This window comes from Macaca fascicularis, chromosome 8 (assembly GCF_037993035.2).
Source record: "Macaca fascicularis isolate 582-1 chromosome 8, T2T-MFA8v1.1".
In the NCBI taxonomy this organism is placed as follows: domain Eukaryota; kingdom Metazoa; phylum Chordata; class Mammalia; order Primates; family Cercopithecidae; genus Macaca; species Macaca fascicularis.
Window position 1 is genome coordinate 111012708 of NC_088382.1, and position 12804 is coordinate 111025511.

The 12804-nt window shown below is 44.9% G+C and overlaps 1 long non-coding RNA gene across 1 annotated transcript in view; it reads left to right on the forward strand.

The window, feature by feature from the left end:
* Positions 1–2191: 2191 nt before the first annotated feature.
* LOC135964789 (uncharacterized) overlaps positions 2192–12804 on the forward strand; it is a 31893-nt gene continuing 21280 nt past the window's right edge. Inside the window, exon 1 of the long non-coding RNA XR_010577425.2 lies at positions 2192–2301. This is a non-coding gene — a long non-coding RNA (uncharacterized lncRNA). The remainder of the gene's footprint in view (positions 2302–12804) is intronic.

The window sequence follows — 12804 nt, forward strand, 5'->3', positions numbered from 1 at the left end:
CCTGCTTTACACTTTGCAGAGTAGGAAATTAATGGCTTAGCTTTCCTCCTAGGATAAAGAAGATTTAGATTTGATCAGTCATCTCTAATATGATGGCATGCCTTCCCTGTTCGCTTAACTACACCCACCATGCGGTCCATTCCTGAAAAGGAGATTCTAGGCATCCCACATCTACTGATACAGAAGTCCTGTGCTTTCTCACTTTCTGCTCGCCTAACTTGGTTCTTGGACATACTGAATTCCTAACCTCTCGGTATTGTCTTCCTTTTTCTACCCACTTCTATTCTTTGGACCTTTATTCATGTTTGTTTATTCACTTATTATTGATTTCTGCCAACAATGTGAGTACTGTTACGTGTAAATCTGTGCCAAAGATATACGTGATAGAGAACAAAACAAAGGGGGTTCCTGTGCTTTACAATTTACAACCTAGCAAGGAGGAAGACAGTCAATAAAGAATTATCTGGCCGGGCGCGGTGGCTCACGCCTGTAATCCCAGCACTTTGGGAGGCCGAGACGGGCGGATCACGAGGTCAGGAGATCGAGACCATCCTGGCTAACACAGTGAAACCCCATCTCTACTAAAAATACAAAAAATTAGCCAGGCGTGGTGGCGGGCGCCTGTAGTCCCAGCTACTTGGGAGGCTGAGGCAGGAGAATGGCGTGAACCTGGGAGGCAGAGCTTGCAGTGAGCCAAGATCGCACCACTGTACTCCAGCCTGGGCAACAGAGCAAGACTCTATCTCAAAAAAAAAAAAAAAAAAAAAAAAAAAAAGAATTATCCAAGCACTTACAGCCTTCTGATGTAGTGAGTGCTGTGAAGACTAGTGGCTCACAAAATATGAATAGAAAGCCTGTTAGTGCCAGGCTGAGGACAAACAGGGAACATGAAAGAGCCCCTTCTCCCATCCCTATTTTCATGGAAACAGACCTTTAACCAAACAATCACGCTCATGAGTGTCATGAGTGGTACAATCTGAGTATCTAACAGGGGAGCTTAACATATGCCTGAGAGTGATTGGGTGACTTCTGGGAGGAAGTGGCACTGAAGCAGACACCTGCAGGTTAGGTAAGAGGTGACACAGCCCTGCTAACTCCTTTGGCTTCTCTGACATGTACCCACCTGTAGGTGTGACTCTAGGCACCTCTCCATGGATGTGAATTCTGCATCTGCCTTTTGCTTTTATCTGGTCTTGCCAATAGACCACACAGACTAGTCCAAATGCTCCGTGGGATTACACCAAGGCATCAGCCTACCTGACCAGCATCCCTGGCCCCTGACAGTGGGTATTGACATGTGGGAATGCCGTGGCTTTGCTTCCCACCTAGCATGGGCCCTGCACACAGTACCACTCACTAAATAGCAATATTGAATATAAAGTCACTAATTTCCATTTATTTGATAACTGGCTCCAGTCATCTGTGGGTGGGGCCTCTTCTCAAATTCTTCCCACATGCCTTTGCTCTCTAGGAAGAACTTCCTGCCAGCACGCTGCCACCTGCCTTAGTTATGACTATCCACAAACACAAGGCTAATCATTGTATTATATTTTAGCCCTGGGGTGGGTGTCTCACTCGTTTGGTGAACCTGAACCCCATAGCAGTCCATTTTTCCTTGGCCTCTATGGAAGCTGGAGGAACAATAGGGCTCCATTAGTTTGTCTGTAACAGCAGAAAGGTCAGGGAGTGAGCAGGTGCACAGAAGCATGGCTGCTCACGCAGGGCAGAGCTTGGATGACGAGTCCTCCTTCCCCCATCACTGTTTATTCTTTTCAGTTCTCACTCGCCTGAAGCCTTGGCTGGGCTCGGTGAGCTAAGAAAAGTATTGAGCCCAGAGGAACACAGAGTTCCTGCTCCAGTTGCCCCAGTGGGTCTCTGAGTAAGCTGTTTAATGACCTGTTGTTACTCACTGTGAAAGAAGAGTCTCAGGACAACCTTTAAACTGGCCTCCCTGGGAGGTGGAGGGGGATCCTCATTAAGGTCATTTGAAAGTATTTAGCAAAGATGAAGTTCAGGGTCAGTGCTCAGTGTGGTTCCTAATAAAACCCTTGGCACTTTCGGGAAGAGCAATGCTGAGGGAGGTCCAGGTGCTGAGAGAACAGGCACAAAAGAGGACCAGGAAGGGGCAGGCCTGCCACAGGAGCCGGCCACATGTGCCCAGCCTTTTCTTCCATTTCAGAGATTTCATGGCAGTGTTCCTGCAATGGGAACAGGCTGAAAAATCTGATCATGCTCAAGCGGTCACCCAGTTCTCATCTTGGGCTTTATTGTGGGACTATAATTGGTGTCACTGGCCAGAAGGTAGGTGTCCCTTTTGATTTTAACAACTACTTCCTCTGATGGCCTTCTTTGGCCGCAGTTCTTGAGTATTTTCTTCCTTTTGTACCTAAAATCTGTGATAACTTGGGGACATCCCGGAAACCACCCCAGCTGCTTGGGTGTGAGCTTCAGGAAGAAGAGTTGCATTAAATTGTCTACATAATATAGCCACATTTTAGAATTAAAATAGAGAAAATTAGGGGGAAACATACGTGGTCCCATTAACCTAACACATTATTATTATTACCATTTTGATGAATTTTTCCCATGTTATTCCCAAATGTGTTTTGGTTTTTTTTTTTTTTTTTTTTAAAGATGGGCTCCCACTGTGTTGCCCAGGCTGGAGTGCAGTGGTTATTCACTCCAAGGTGTGATTGCATGACTGCTCAGCATGGGAGTTTTGACCTGCTCTATTTCCAACCTGGACTGGTTCACCCCTCCTTAGACAATCTGGTGGTCCCTTGATCCTGGGAGGTTGCCATATTGATGCCATACTTAATGCAGACACTAGATAGACATAGCTCTCTATAACCCAGAACACCTAGGCTCAAGCACCCCTCCTGATTCAGCCTCCTGAGTAGCTGAATCTACTGAGTAGCTGGGACTACAGGTGCACACCACCAAACTCAGTCCAAATGCTTTTTTTTTTTTTTTTTTGAGACAGAGTCTCACTGTCACCAGGCTGGAGTGCAGTGGCGCAATCTTGGCTCACTGAAACCTCCGACTCCCTGGTTCAAGCGATTTTCCTGCCTCAGCCTCCTGAGTAGCTGGGATTACAGGCACATGCCACCACACACAGCTAATTTTTGTATTTTTAGGAGAGACGGAGTTTCACCATGTTGCCCAGGATGGTCTCGATCCCCCGACTTCATGATCTGCCCGCCTCAGCCTCCCAACCAAATGCATTTTTTTTACAATGCTATAATAATGGGCATTAAAATCAGTGTTCTGTTTTACTTTATATTTCTACCTAGTCTTCACAGAATCTATTTGAAGGCTAGATATTATTTATTGAAAAATAGATTGGCTTTATCGTAATTGTTCCTTAGATTTTACATTTTCTTGCATCCAGTCTTCCACTAGTGGACTGGCACTGGACAGATCAGTGTTGTATGAGATCCATGGTACAGTTCTAGGAAAGGGACTGAGTCACGCGGCAGGGTAGCTCTCTCTGATGAAGCTGGCTCATATCAAGGGTGTCTTCTCGGGTATCTGGCCTGAAGCTAATTGCATGTCAATCAGGCAATGCACTGTATCATAGATAAGATTCTGGTTGCAAAAATCAGTATCTCAGTAGAGTTAAATTTAGCAAGAAAGAGATGTTTATAGTAAAGACAAAGGGGTGTTTGATGGCATAGAAGAGATTCTCCAGGCAGACCTCAGGGAGGGCCTGGACTTGCAAAGCCATCAGAAGCCTGTCCCATTTCTCCTCTGTACACACATCTGCTTCATGCTCTCTCTCTCTCTCTCTATATATATATATATACACACACACACACACACACTAGTTATATGTGTATACCTAGTACCTTCTGGAGGCCAACGCTGTTACTACTATATATGATGTATCCCTGCCCCGTCCAAGGTCAGCCCCTCCAACTGTACCCTGCATCCTATTCCTTCTCACCTTCTCAAGGACATGACTCCTGAAACTCTCCCTTCCCTATCTTGCATCTCAATTTCCTCCATCATTCATGTCATTTTGTTTGTCAGCAAACACGTTCCAGTATCTTCCAACTTAAAGCAAATAACAAACTACCCTTAGCACCATGCCTTTCTCCATTTAACACCCAATCTCTCTGCTCTTCTTGACTGACCTCAAAAATCTCAAGAGAATTGTCTGTATTGTTGTCTTCATTTCCTCATCCTTCCTTCTCTTCTCAGTCTTTCTAGTTGGATTTGCATCCTTCCAGTTCCACTAAAATGTATCTGGTTAAGATCATGATGACCTACATCTGCCACATCTGTATCCTCCTTTAACCCAGCCTTTCAGAAATATTCCATATGGCTGGCTGTTCCTTTCCTGAAACATTCTCTTCTCTTGGACTTGAGGATACCCTGTACACTAGATCCTCTGGCATGCTATTCAGATCCCCGCTGCAGGACCAAGGAACTCGTTGCTCTGGCTGCCAGCATTGTTGGTGACTGACAGCTCAGGGCTAAGTCTATCTCTAGGAATTATCCTTATATGGAGGAAGCTGACTTGACTAAACGTATGCCCCTGTTGCAAGAATAGCCTGCACCTAAGGACTGGTTGATACAGAGGTACGAGTTCCAGCTCCCCCATGTCAGTTTGGGACAATTCTAAAGGATCATGCCAGCTCCAGAACTGCCCTTTGGATGGGCTGAGGCTCCACTGTAACGGGATCACATTTCAAGCCTCTCTCTGCCCCATCCTGATCCCCTTACTTCCTTATAGGTGCTGTTCCTGTGGCCTTGCCAAATCTCTCTCTCTCTCTCTCTCTCTCTCTCAAACTTTGTTCCCAGAGACCTGCCCTAATATGCTGAAGTCTCCTGGTTTTCCTACAATCTCATTGTCTGTTGCCTAAATATCTCACAAGTTCATTTAACTGATTGTTTTTTCTGTCTCAACAACTTTAAAATACCTCTTAATTTTTTTATTTGACTTTATATTTTGACCAGCTTAGGTTCGTAGAAAAATTGAGCAGAAGGTACAGAGATACTCCGCCTACCCCCGCCGCCACACATGCTCCGCATCTCCCAATGTCAACCTTCCCCACAAAGTGGTACATTTGTTGCAATCGATGAACCTGCATTGGCATGTCATTACCACCCAGAGCCCCTAGTTTACATTAGGGCTTACTGTTGATGGGCAATCTATGGGTTTGGGCAAATGTACTATGGCATGTATCTACCATTACAGTATCATAAAAAGTATTTTTACTGCCCTAAAAATCCTCTGTGCTCTGCCTATTCATCCCTCCCTCTCCTAACCTTTAGCAACCACTGATCTTTTCATTCTCTCCAGTTTGGCCTTTTCCAGACTGTTACACAACTGAAATTGTACAGTATATAGCCTTCTCACATTGTCTTCTTTCCCTTAGTAATATGCGTTTAAGTTTCCTTCATGTCTTTTCATGAAAACACATTTTTCTTTCTCCCCCTCACTCCTTCTGTTCTTCACCTTCTTTTCTTTGTTTGTATTATCTGGCTGTTATACAGGTGCTAAATAGAGAGCTGATAAGTTAGTGGTCCCCCTCCCTAATGGTTTTTTAGAAACAAACACACTTGCCAATGACTGTGTTCAGGTTTTCTGAAATCTAAGGGAGAAGGAAATTACAGAATGGATTTTATCCACTGGGTCAAGTGAAATTAATGCAGCAGCAACTGACTCATTTGTTCTTCTATAATTAGGTAAATAGAATTTACCCGTGGGTACAAGTCTGAAGACTTGATACACCAATCAAACCAGTAATTGTGAAATTATATATGTACTTTGCTACTATTTTGTTGTAAGTACATTTCATTCTTCTCTTGATTCAACTCTGAAACAAAGAAGTAAAAGACCAAATGTTTGGATTTGCCACAGCTGTAAACTTCTCACTGCGGAAGGGGGAAGTAGAGCATTTTTTCACAAAGAGCTTCATCACCTGAGACATCAAGAGGAAACTGGATTCCTAGACAATTGCATCCAAATGAGATTACCTAGAAAATCAGAAATTACATAATGTACATTTTGTATCCTATTGCGTATTAAATGTACATATACAACCATTGTTGGTCTTTTAGTTTTGACAAACAGACCATGGATAGGTAAGATGCTAACATTAGGAGAAGCTGGATGAAGAGTAAGGGGACCTCCCTGCGTTATCTTTGTGACTTCTCTACAAATCTAAAATTGAGAGTTTAAATAATACACAGTTTCATAGATAAGCTGTTGAGAGAACGTACCTCAGTGATGTTGAAATTGGGTATTTGGTGACTCCAGCCCTTCAGAGGTTAATGGTGAACACTGAAGTCAGAGAAAAAGTCTTTGAGCAGTTAAAAGCTTTCATAAACTTCTCATAGATAAGGCAGAACTGTCTTCAGGCCTGCTGGCAACACCTATGCATGAAAATACTGAAAAGACTGGAAGCTGCTGAGAAACACTGACTAGAGCAAGCAGTACCGAAAGGAAAACTACCAAAAAGTGCACAGCTTTTTGGGGGACATTTGGTATAGCGGAGAATGATCCTATATACTTCAAGAAGTGAAGCTGAATTATAACACATATCTCAATGGAGGGCATTCATAATGATGTTCTTGGATGACAAAGAAAGTTGGAAGCTATTTTTGGCTTATGCAGGAAATACTGCTTAAAAGTTTCTGCTCTTTTCTGCTCAGACACCCTCAGAAATGCAGTGCAGATGGGAGAGAATGGGCTTTGGAGTTGACATCCTAGCCCATCTGACCTTGGGCAAATTCCTTAGTCTTTTTGAGTCTCTCCTTCTATGAAATAAGAATAATGATACATATCCTGCAAAGATTGCTGTGAAGATGCCATATTAGAATCTTTATAAAACAGCTAGCAAAAGCCTGGCACTCAGCAGGTATGAAGGGTTCAGAGAGATAACAAATGCACACCTGAGACTGAGTCCCGCTGCTCAGATCACCTCTCCGGCTGTGGCACTTTAAGGCCCCCTCTCCATTCTGTCTCTGAGGACAGGATGGTTTTATATGGGCCAGGTCAATGACTTTGATAGGTCACAGTGATCAGGATGAAAATTATTGGGTGAAGAGCCAGTAGGTTACGAGGAGCCCTGGCATCTTTGTGGTCCTGCCTTTTGCGCTTGACTTTCTGTCATCTTTCCTCTGCCTCCTTTCTCCCTCTTGGAGACCCCATAAGGCTGGTAGAGAAGACAGGTCTGGGGCCTCCACTGGCCTCTAGCTCCAAGAAGGGTTGCTCAGACCAGCTTTACTCTGAGCCTTCAGGAGAAACACTTTTTCAGTAGGTAGACTTTTCTTTTGAATAATCTTCCTGATTTTTCTTACCATAAAAGTAGTAACCTCTAGAGGACCAAGATCAGAGGTAAGGAAGCTATTAGCCTGGTCTCAACCTAGGCCCAGTGGGCCTGCCCATTATGGGAGACAGACTCTTCTGCTCCATGAGGTCCATCCTCATGCAGAGCCTACGGTCCCAGGGGGCCATCTGCACAGCTCCGAGAATCCTCAGTGTAGGCAGCTAGTGGAGGATTCTCTCAAGACTAAGGGTCCTTTAGGCCCCTCCAACCTGCAGTCATTACTTGACTCCCTAGAGGGTGATCTTTTACCTGCTCTGGCTTTCAGAACCAGTTCATATCCCTGGTCTGGGCTAAGCCCTGGCTTCTCAGTGTCTCCATCCCCATACTGTCCTCCAAGCCATGCCTTGAAGGACCTGATCTTGGCCTATTGCTTTGTGTCTATGTTTCAGTGCCCTGGTGAGAAAAGCATACCCTACATCATAGAAAAGTCTCTGTTCAAAAGGACTTAAAGACAAGAAATGATGCTCAAACAAAAAGTTACCAGGTATCATTCCAGGTGCTGTGGCTCATGCCTGTAATCCCAGCACTTTGGGAGGCTGAGGCGGGTGGATCATGAGGTCAGGAGTATGAGACCAGCCTGGCCAACATAGTGAAACTCTGTCTTTACTAAAAATACAAAAATTAGCCAGGTATGGTGGTGTGAGCCTGTAGTCCCAGCTACTTGGGAGGCTGAGGCAAGAGAATTGCTTGAACCCGAGAGGCAAAGGTTGTGGTGAGCCAAGATCATACCACTACCCTCCAGCCTAGGCAACAGAGTGAGACTCCATCTCAAAAAAAAAAAAGTATAAATATGAGCTGTCATGTGAATCAAGACATAAATGACGACAGTAGTCATGCATATTTTTTCTGACTGTCCTTGCATGAGTTGGAGATTTAGAAAATAGAACTTTCTGAATTTGGCCTGTTTTCCTTGAAAGTGCCCATCTCATTCTACCTCTTGCCTGACTATTGATTTCCTGAGGCCCTGCTCATATGTTCCCACCTGCCTCGTCCTGGGACTTAGATCTGAGGAGATCAGCCACTTCCCCACACACTTTAAACCAATTTGCAGCTGCCTGGCCATCATTTCTGATAAAAAATGTACTGTGTCTTTTCAAGTCTAAAAATAGGGTAATAATAACCTATAAGATTTTGTTGATAGCCAGTGTCCTGGTTTGAACTACTTATAAAACAGAAGGCAACATCCAAACAAACTGAGCCATGAAGTTGTAAGTCTCATCTCCTAAGGAAATGGTGACATTCAGCTCATCTCCTTTCTTGGAAGGAGGGACAGGTTCCCTCACCTTCTCCCCTCTCCCTTGTCAGGTCCCTTCCCATAGTTTAGTGGCTTCCTTACTCCTGACAGCCCCTTTCATTTGCCCCTTTCCCATTAGGTTCACCCTTCATGGTGTGACCTGTCCTCCCCTCCAAACAGTTGCTGAGCTCTTTGACCCCCAAGGGTACGCTTGCCAACATCCCAACATCTAGCTTTCATTAATCAGAACCAGACTAGGCATGGTAACTAGTCTGGAAGGGGAGAGTGAATAGACTTTTTTTTTTTCATTCTCTCTTAGGGCTAAGTGTGGATAAACGATGCAGGAAGATGAGAATTCTGTCTCAGCCAAGCAGTGAGCAATTGTCAGTGCATATCGGAAAGGTGAACCCAATGAAAGGCTTTGGGACATCAAGCCCCACGTGCAAAATATGAACCTATGGGAGAAACTAACTAGAAACATGAAGTAATCACTATGTACAGTTCAGATGCTAAAAATAGGGCAAAACCGAGAGGATAACACATTTGTCTTCAGCATTCCTTTCTTCACCTTCCTCCATCCCTTCTTTACCAGGACTGGAGCCCTGCTTGCTTGGCTCTGACCCACCTGCCTGAAAGCTGGTCCCATAAGTTCATTTTCATTATGGGAAGAGAGAACCCCAAACACTTGGTAGTGCTTGAGTCAGAGGAATGAATGATTAATGGAGAATTTAAAAGATCCTTACTGTTTATTTATTTGAATTTAACATGGCCCAGGATATGGAGAGTGGGACTTAGTTACTACAGGCTGACTGCTGTTGGTTTCTTCTGTGTGCCTAGTTGGCCCAAAGAAAGGTGGCAGCCTGGACACTTGCAGAGACACTCTGGGCTGCCAAATCATGAGAGTGAGACTCTTTGAATCCTTAACCATTTTCATTTCATTTCCCAAATCTTCAGTTCAACATACTGGAGATACCAACATGGCTAAGACTCTTCTCTGTCCTTGAGGATCTCATGGTCAATCTGGAAGCAGACAGAGAGCTACATTTTCTATGAATGGTGCAGCAGGACTAACTCAAGATAGGACAACCATGGGAAGAATAGAAAGGGGGACAACCAGATGGAAAAGGACTATAGGAGAGTCCTCTTCTCCAAGTTATCCTGAGCCTGGCTTAGGAAATTGTAAGTCCTGTCCATCTGAGCCTCTAGAGCTTCACCCGGGTGGGAGGATGGAATAGGGCAGAAACCTAGCCGGTCCCCTTCACCTTTCTTGGGGGAGCATTCTTTTGGGAAAGTCACCTTCCTTTCCCACAAGTTTCCCCTGCCACTTCACTACATAATCCTTAGGCTTCCTGTCCCTAAGGCCTGCTGTGATTCTGTTGAAGGTCAATTGACCCTCTCCTCGACATTTGAACTAGAATTCTTTAGGGAGGCACTGGGGCATTTTATCAAGAATGTTCTATACAAAGGCTGAGCAATAACTGTGTTTGGGTAACATTACCAGGCAGTCAGCACTAGCCAAATGCTTGGTCTATGGTGGCCAGAATTTGGAAGGTGGATAAATCCATGTTGCCTCCCTTCTCTGTCTACACTGGCCTCTGGACAAAATGCAAGATCCTGCAGTTCCTTGAACTGTTATCCCCCAAATGCTCCATGTGTTCTTGATTCTTCCTTTCACTACCGACCTTCCTTTCATGTGCCTTTCAAAACATTTATTTATGGGGATCAAACTCTTCTGCATCCGCTACTTGATATGCACAAAACTTCCTTTCCTTTCTTAACTAAAACCTGGCTCTCTCCCAGGGACTACCTTTCTGCTGTCCATTTAAGGGAAGATGGCTCCTCTGCCTCCCCTATTTGCTGCCTCAACACTCTCAAGCAAACCCCTCCTCCTTTCAGACTTGCGGCATTTGACCTGGCTCTCTGGGACTCATTGAGGTCATCTATAGATTATCCACTCATTTCCTTCCAGTCACTGAGGACCTTGTCTTCTGGCTCACACTTTTCCTTTCCCCCTAGATCCTACCACCATCATAGGGACCTGCCACATCACATGTCTAAATAGCTTTGTAGAAAACCTGTTCAGCATCTTAGCATCCAGGTTTCTGATGCCCCCAGTCCCAGCAGTCTTTCCCATACAGTTTTGGTAGTCTGCCTTCAGGACACACGGGAGAACTTCCATCCCTCTTCCCTCCTTCACTCCCTCCTTCTTCCCTCCTTCATTCCCTCCCTCTTCCCTTCTTTACTCCCTCCCTCTTCCCTCCTTCATTCCCTCCCTCTTCCCTCTCACCTCCCTTTCTCCCTCCTTTCTTTCCTTTCTTCTTGCCTTCCCAAATTTATTGAAGGTCTCTGCTGAGCACTGCGATCAGCACCGAACTCCAACAACAGGAGACAAAAAGGCAAACTCATAGGTGTATCCAAGTGTTCTAGGTCTGGGATAGTAGTCCCCTCAGTGGTTCTTCCTCATCTGTGTGGAGCCAGAGTGCCCACCCAAGTTCGAGGGTGCTTGTCCTCCCCTGCCGTCTCTATTATACTCACTTTTTGGTGCTCTTATCTGGTCTGAAGGCTTTACATATCACCTTATACTGATACCTCCCAAATTTGCATTTCGAGCCTGAACCTGTTCCCTAAACTCCAGTCTTGTATGACGGCTTGACATCACCACATAACATATCTCAAAACAAATTCTTCATTCTCAACTTTCCCATTTCCCTCTCCATACCTCCAATGTGCTCCTCCTCCAGGCTTTAGGTCAATAAAATGGCAACTCCCTCCTTCCAAGCCCGGGAGAGAACCTTGGGGTCATCCCTGACTCCAGTCCTTCTCTCACATCCACTTTCAATCCACCAGAAATCACGTCGATTCTACCTCCAAGATATATGCTGAATCTGACCACTTCTTTCCATAGATTTACCACCATCACCTTGCCCAGGTCACCTGCATCTCTCACTTGGATGTTTGCAGGCTCCTCCTGACTGCTCTACTGGCACCCATGCTTGCCCTTATACAGTCTATTATCAACACAGCAGTCAGAGGGATCCTGCTATGACCTGAGTCAGGTCCTCTCATTTTGCTACAAATGCTCCCATGCCTTCCTGTCTCACTCAGAGTAAGAGCCTACGTGCCGCGATGGCCTTCAGGTCATGATCAGCCCGACCCAACCTTGCTGCCTTACCTCCTGCTGCTGCCTCCTCATGGCCTCACCAAGCACATTCCTACCTCAAAGCCTTTGCCCTTGCTCTTCCCTTGGGATAGGACACTCTTCCATCAGAAATTTACCCAGATCCTCTTTCCCTTCCTTTACGCTTTTACTCCAATGTTGCCTTAGCAAGAAGGTCTGCCTTCATCACCTGATGAGACCAAGCAAACACCTGAGCCCACCTCCCAACACTTCTGCTTTATTACTCTCCTCACCACCTGTTGTTTAAAATATGCTTTTATTGTCTTGGTTTTGGTCTCATCCACTAGAATCCTAGCTCAATGAAGTCAGAGGCCATGTCCCCTTGATTTACAGCTGCACCTCCGGGACCGGACAGCAGGCACTCAGGGGATGTTTTTGAATGGCTCAGTGGATAGAAGTTAATTGGAGCACAGTAAGGAATTGTGAGTTGCAGTGGTCATCTAGATCTAAAATTCTCATTTTCAAGCCTTCCTTATCCATGGAATCCTTCATTGAAGTGAAACCAAAGAGTTGAAGGGGCAGAGGACAGCTGGGGAATCTGGAAGCCCATTCATTGGCTTCCCCTTTCACTTTGCAAGGAAGTCCCTAACATACCTTGGCTGAACCAAGGGTCTGAGGAGCACAATTTGAAGACCAGTGATCTAGGAGATAACATTGTGACAGTTTATAGTGGTTTAGAGACTGTGTGTCCTTTGGCTATGATTTTAGACACATTATATGCGTTCTTTTATGATGTTCTCTAATTAAATACCTTTATCTCAAAAGAAGTTCACCCTTCTTCTGAGGGAATACAATTTACTTTGTAACAATCAACTTTATGATGCAGTTTTCTGGAACACAATGTAGTAAAAAGCAGGGACTTTTTTTGGCAAGGCATCGTTGAACAAGGATCAAGGAGAAATGCTTACATTTGACTTTTTGGTAATAGGTGAAGAATTAAAAAACTAGATATTCATTTTCCAACAAACATTTCTGAGAGACTCTCTTGTGCCAGGTACCTGTGGTGCTGGAGAGTCTGCTGAGAACAAGGATGGGAGTCATTGCTCTGCAAA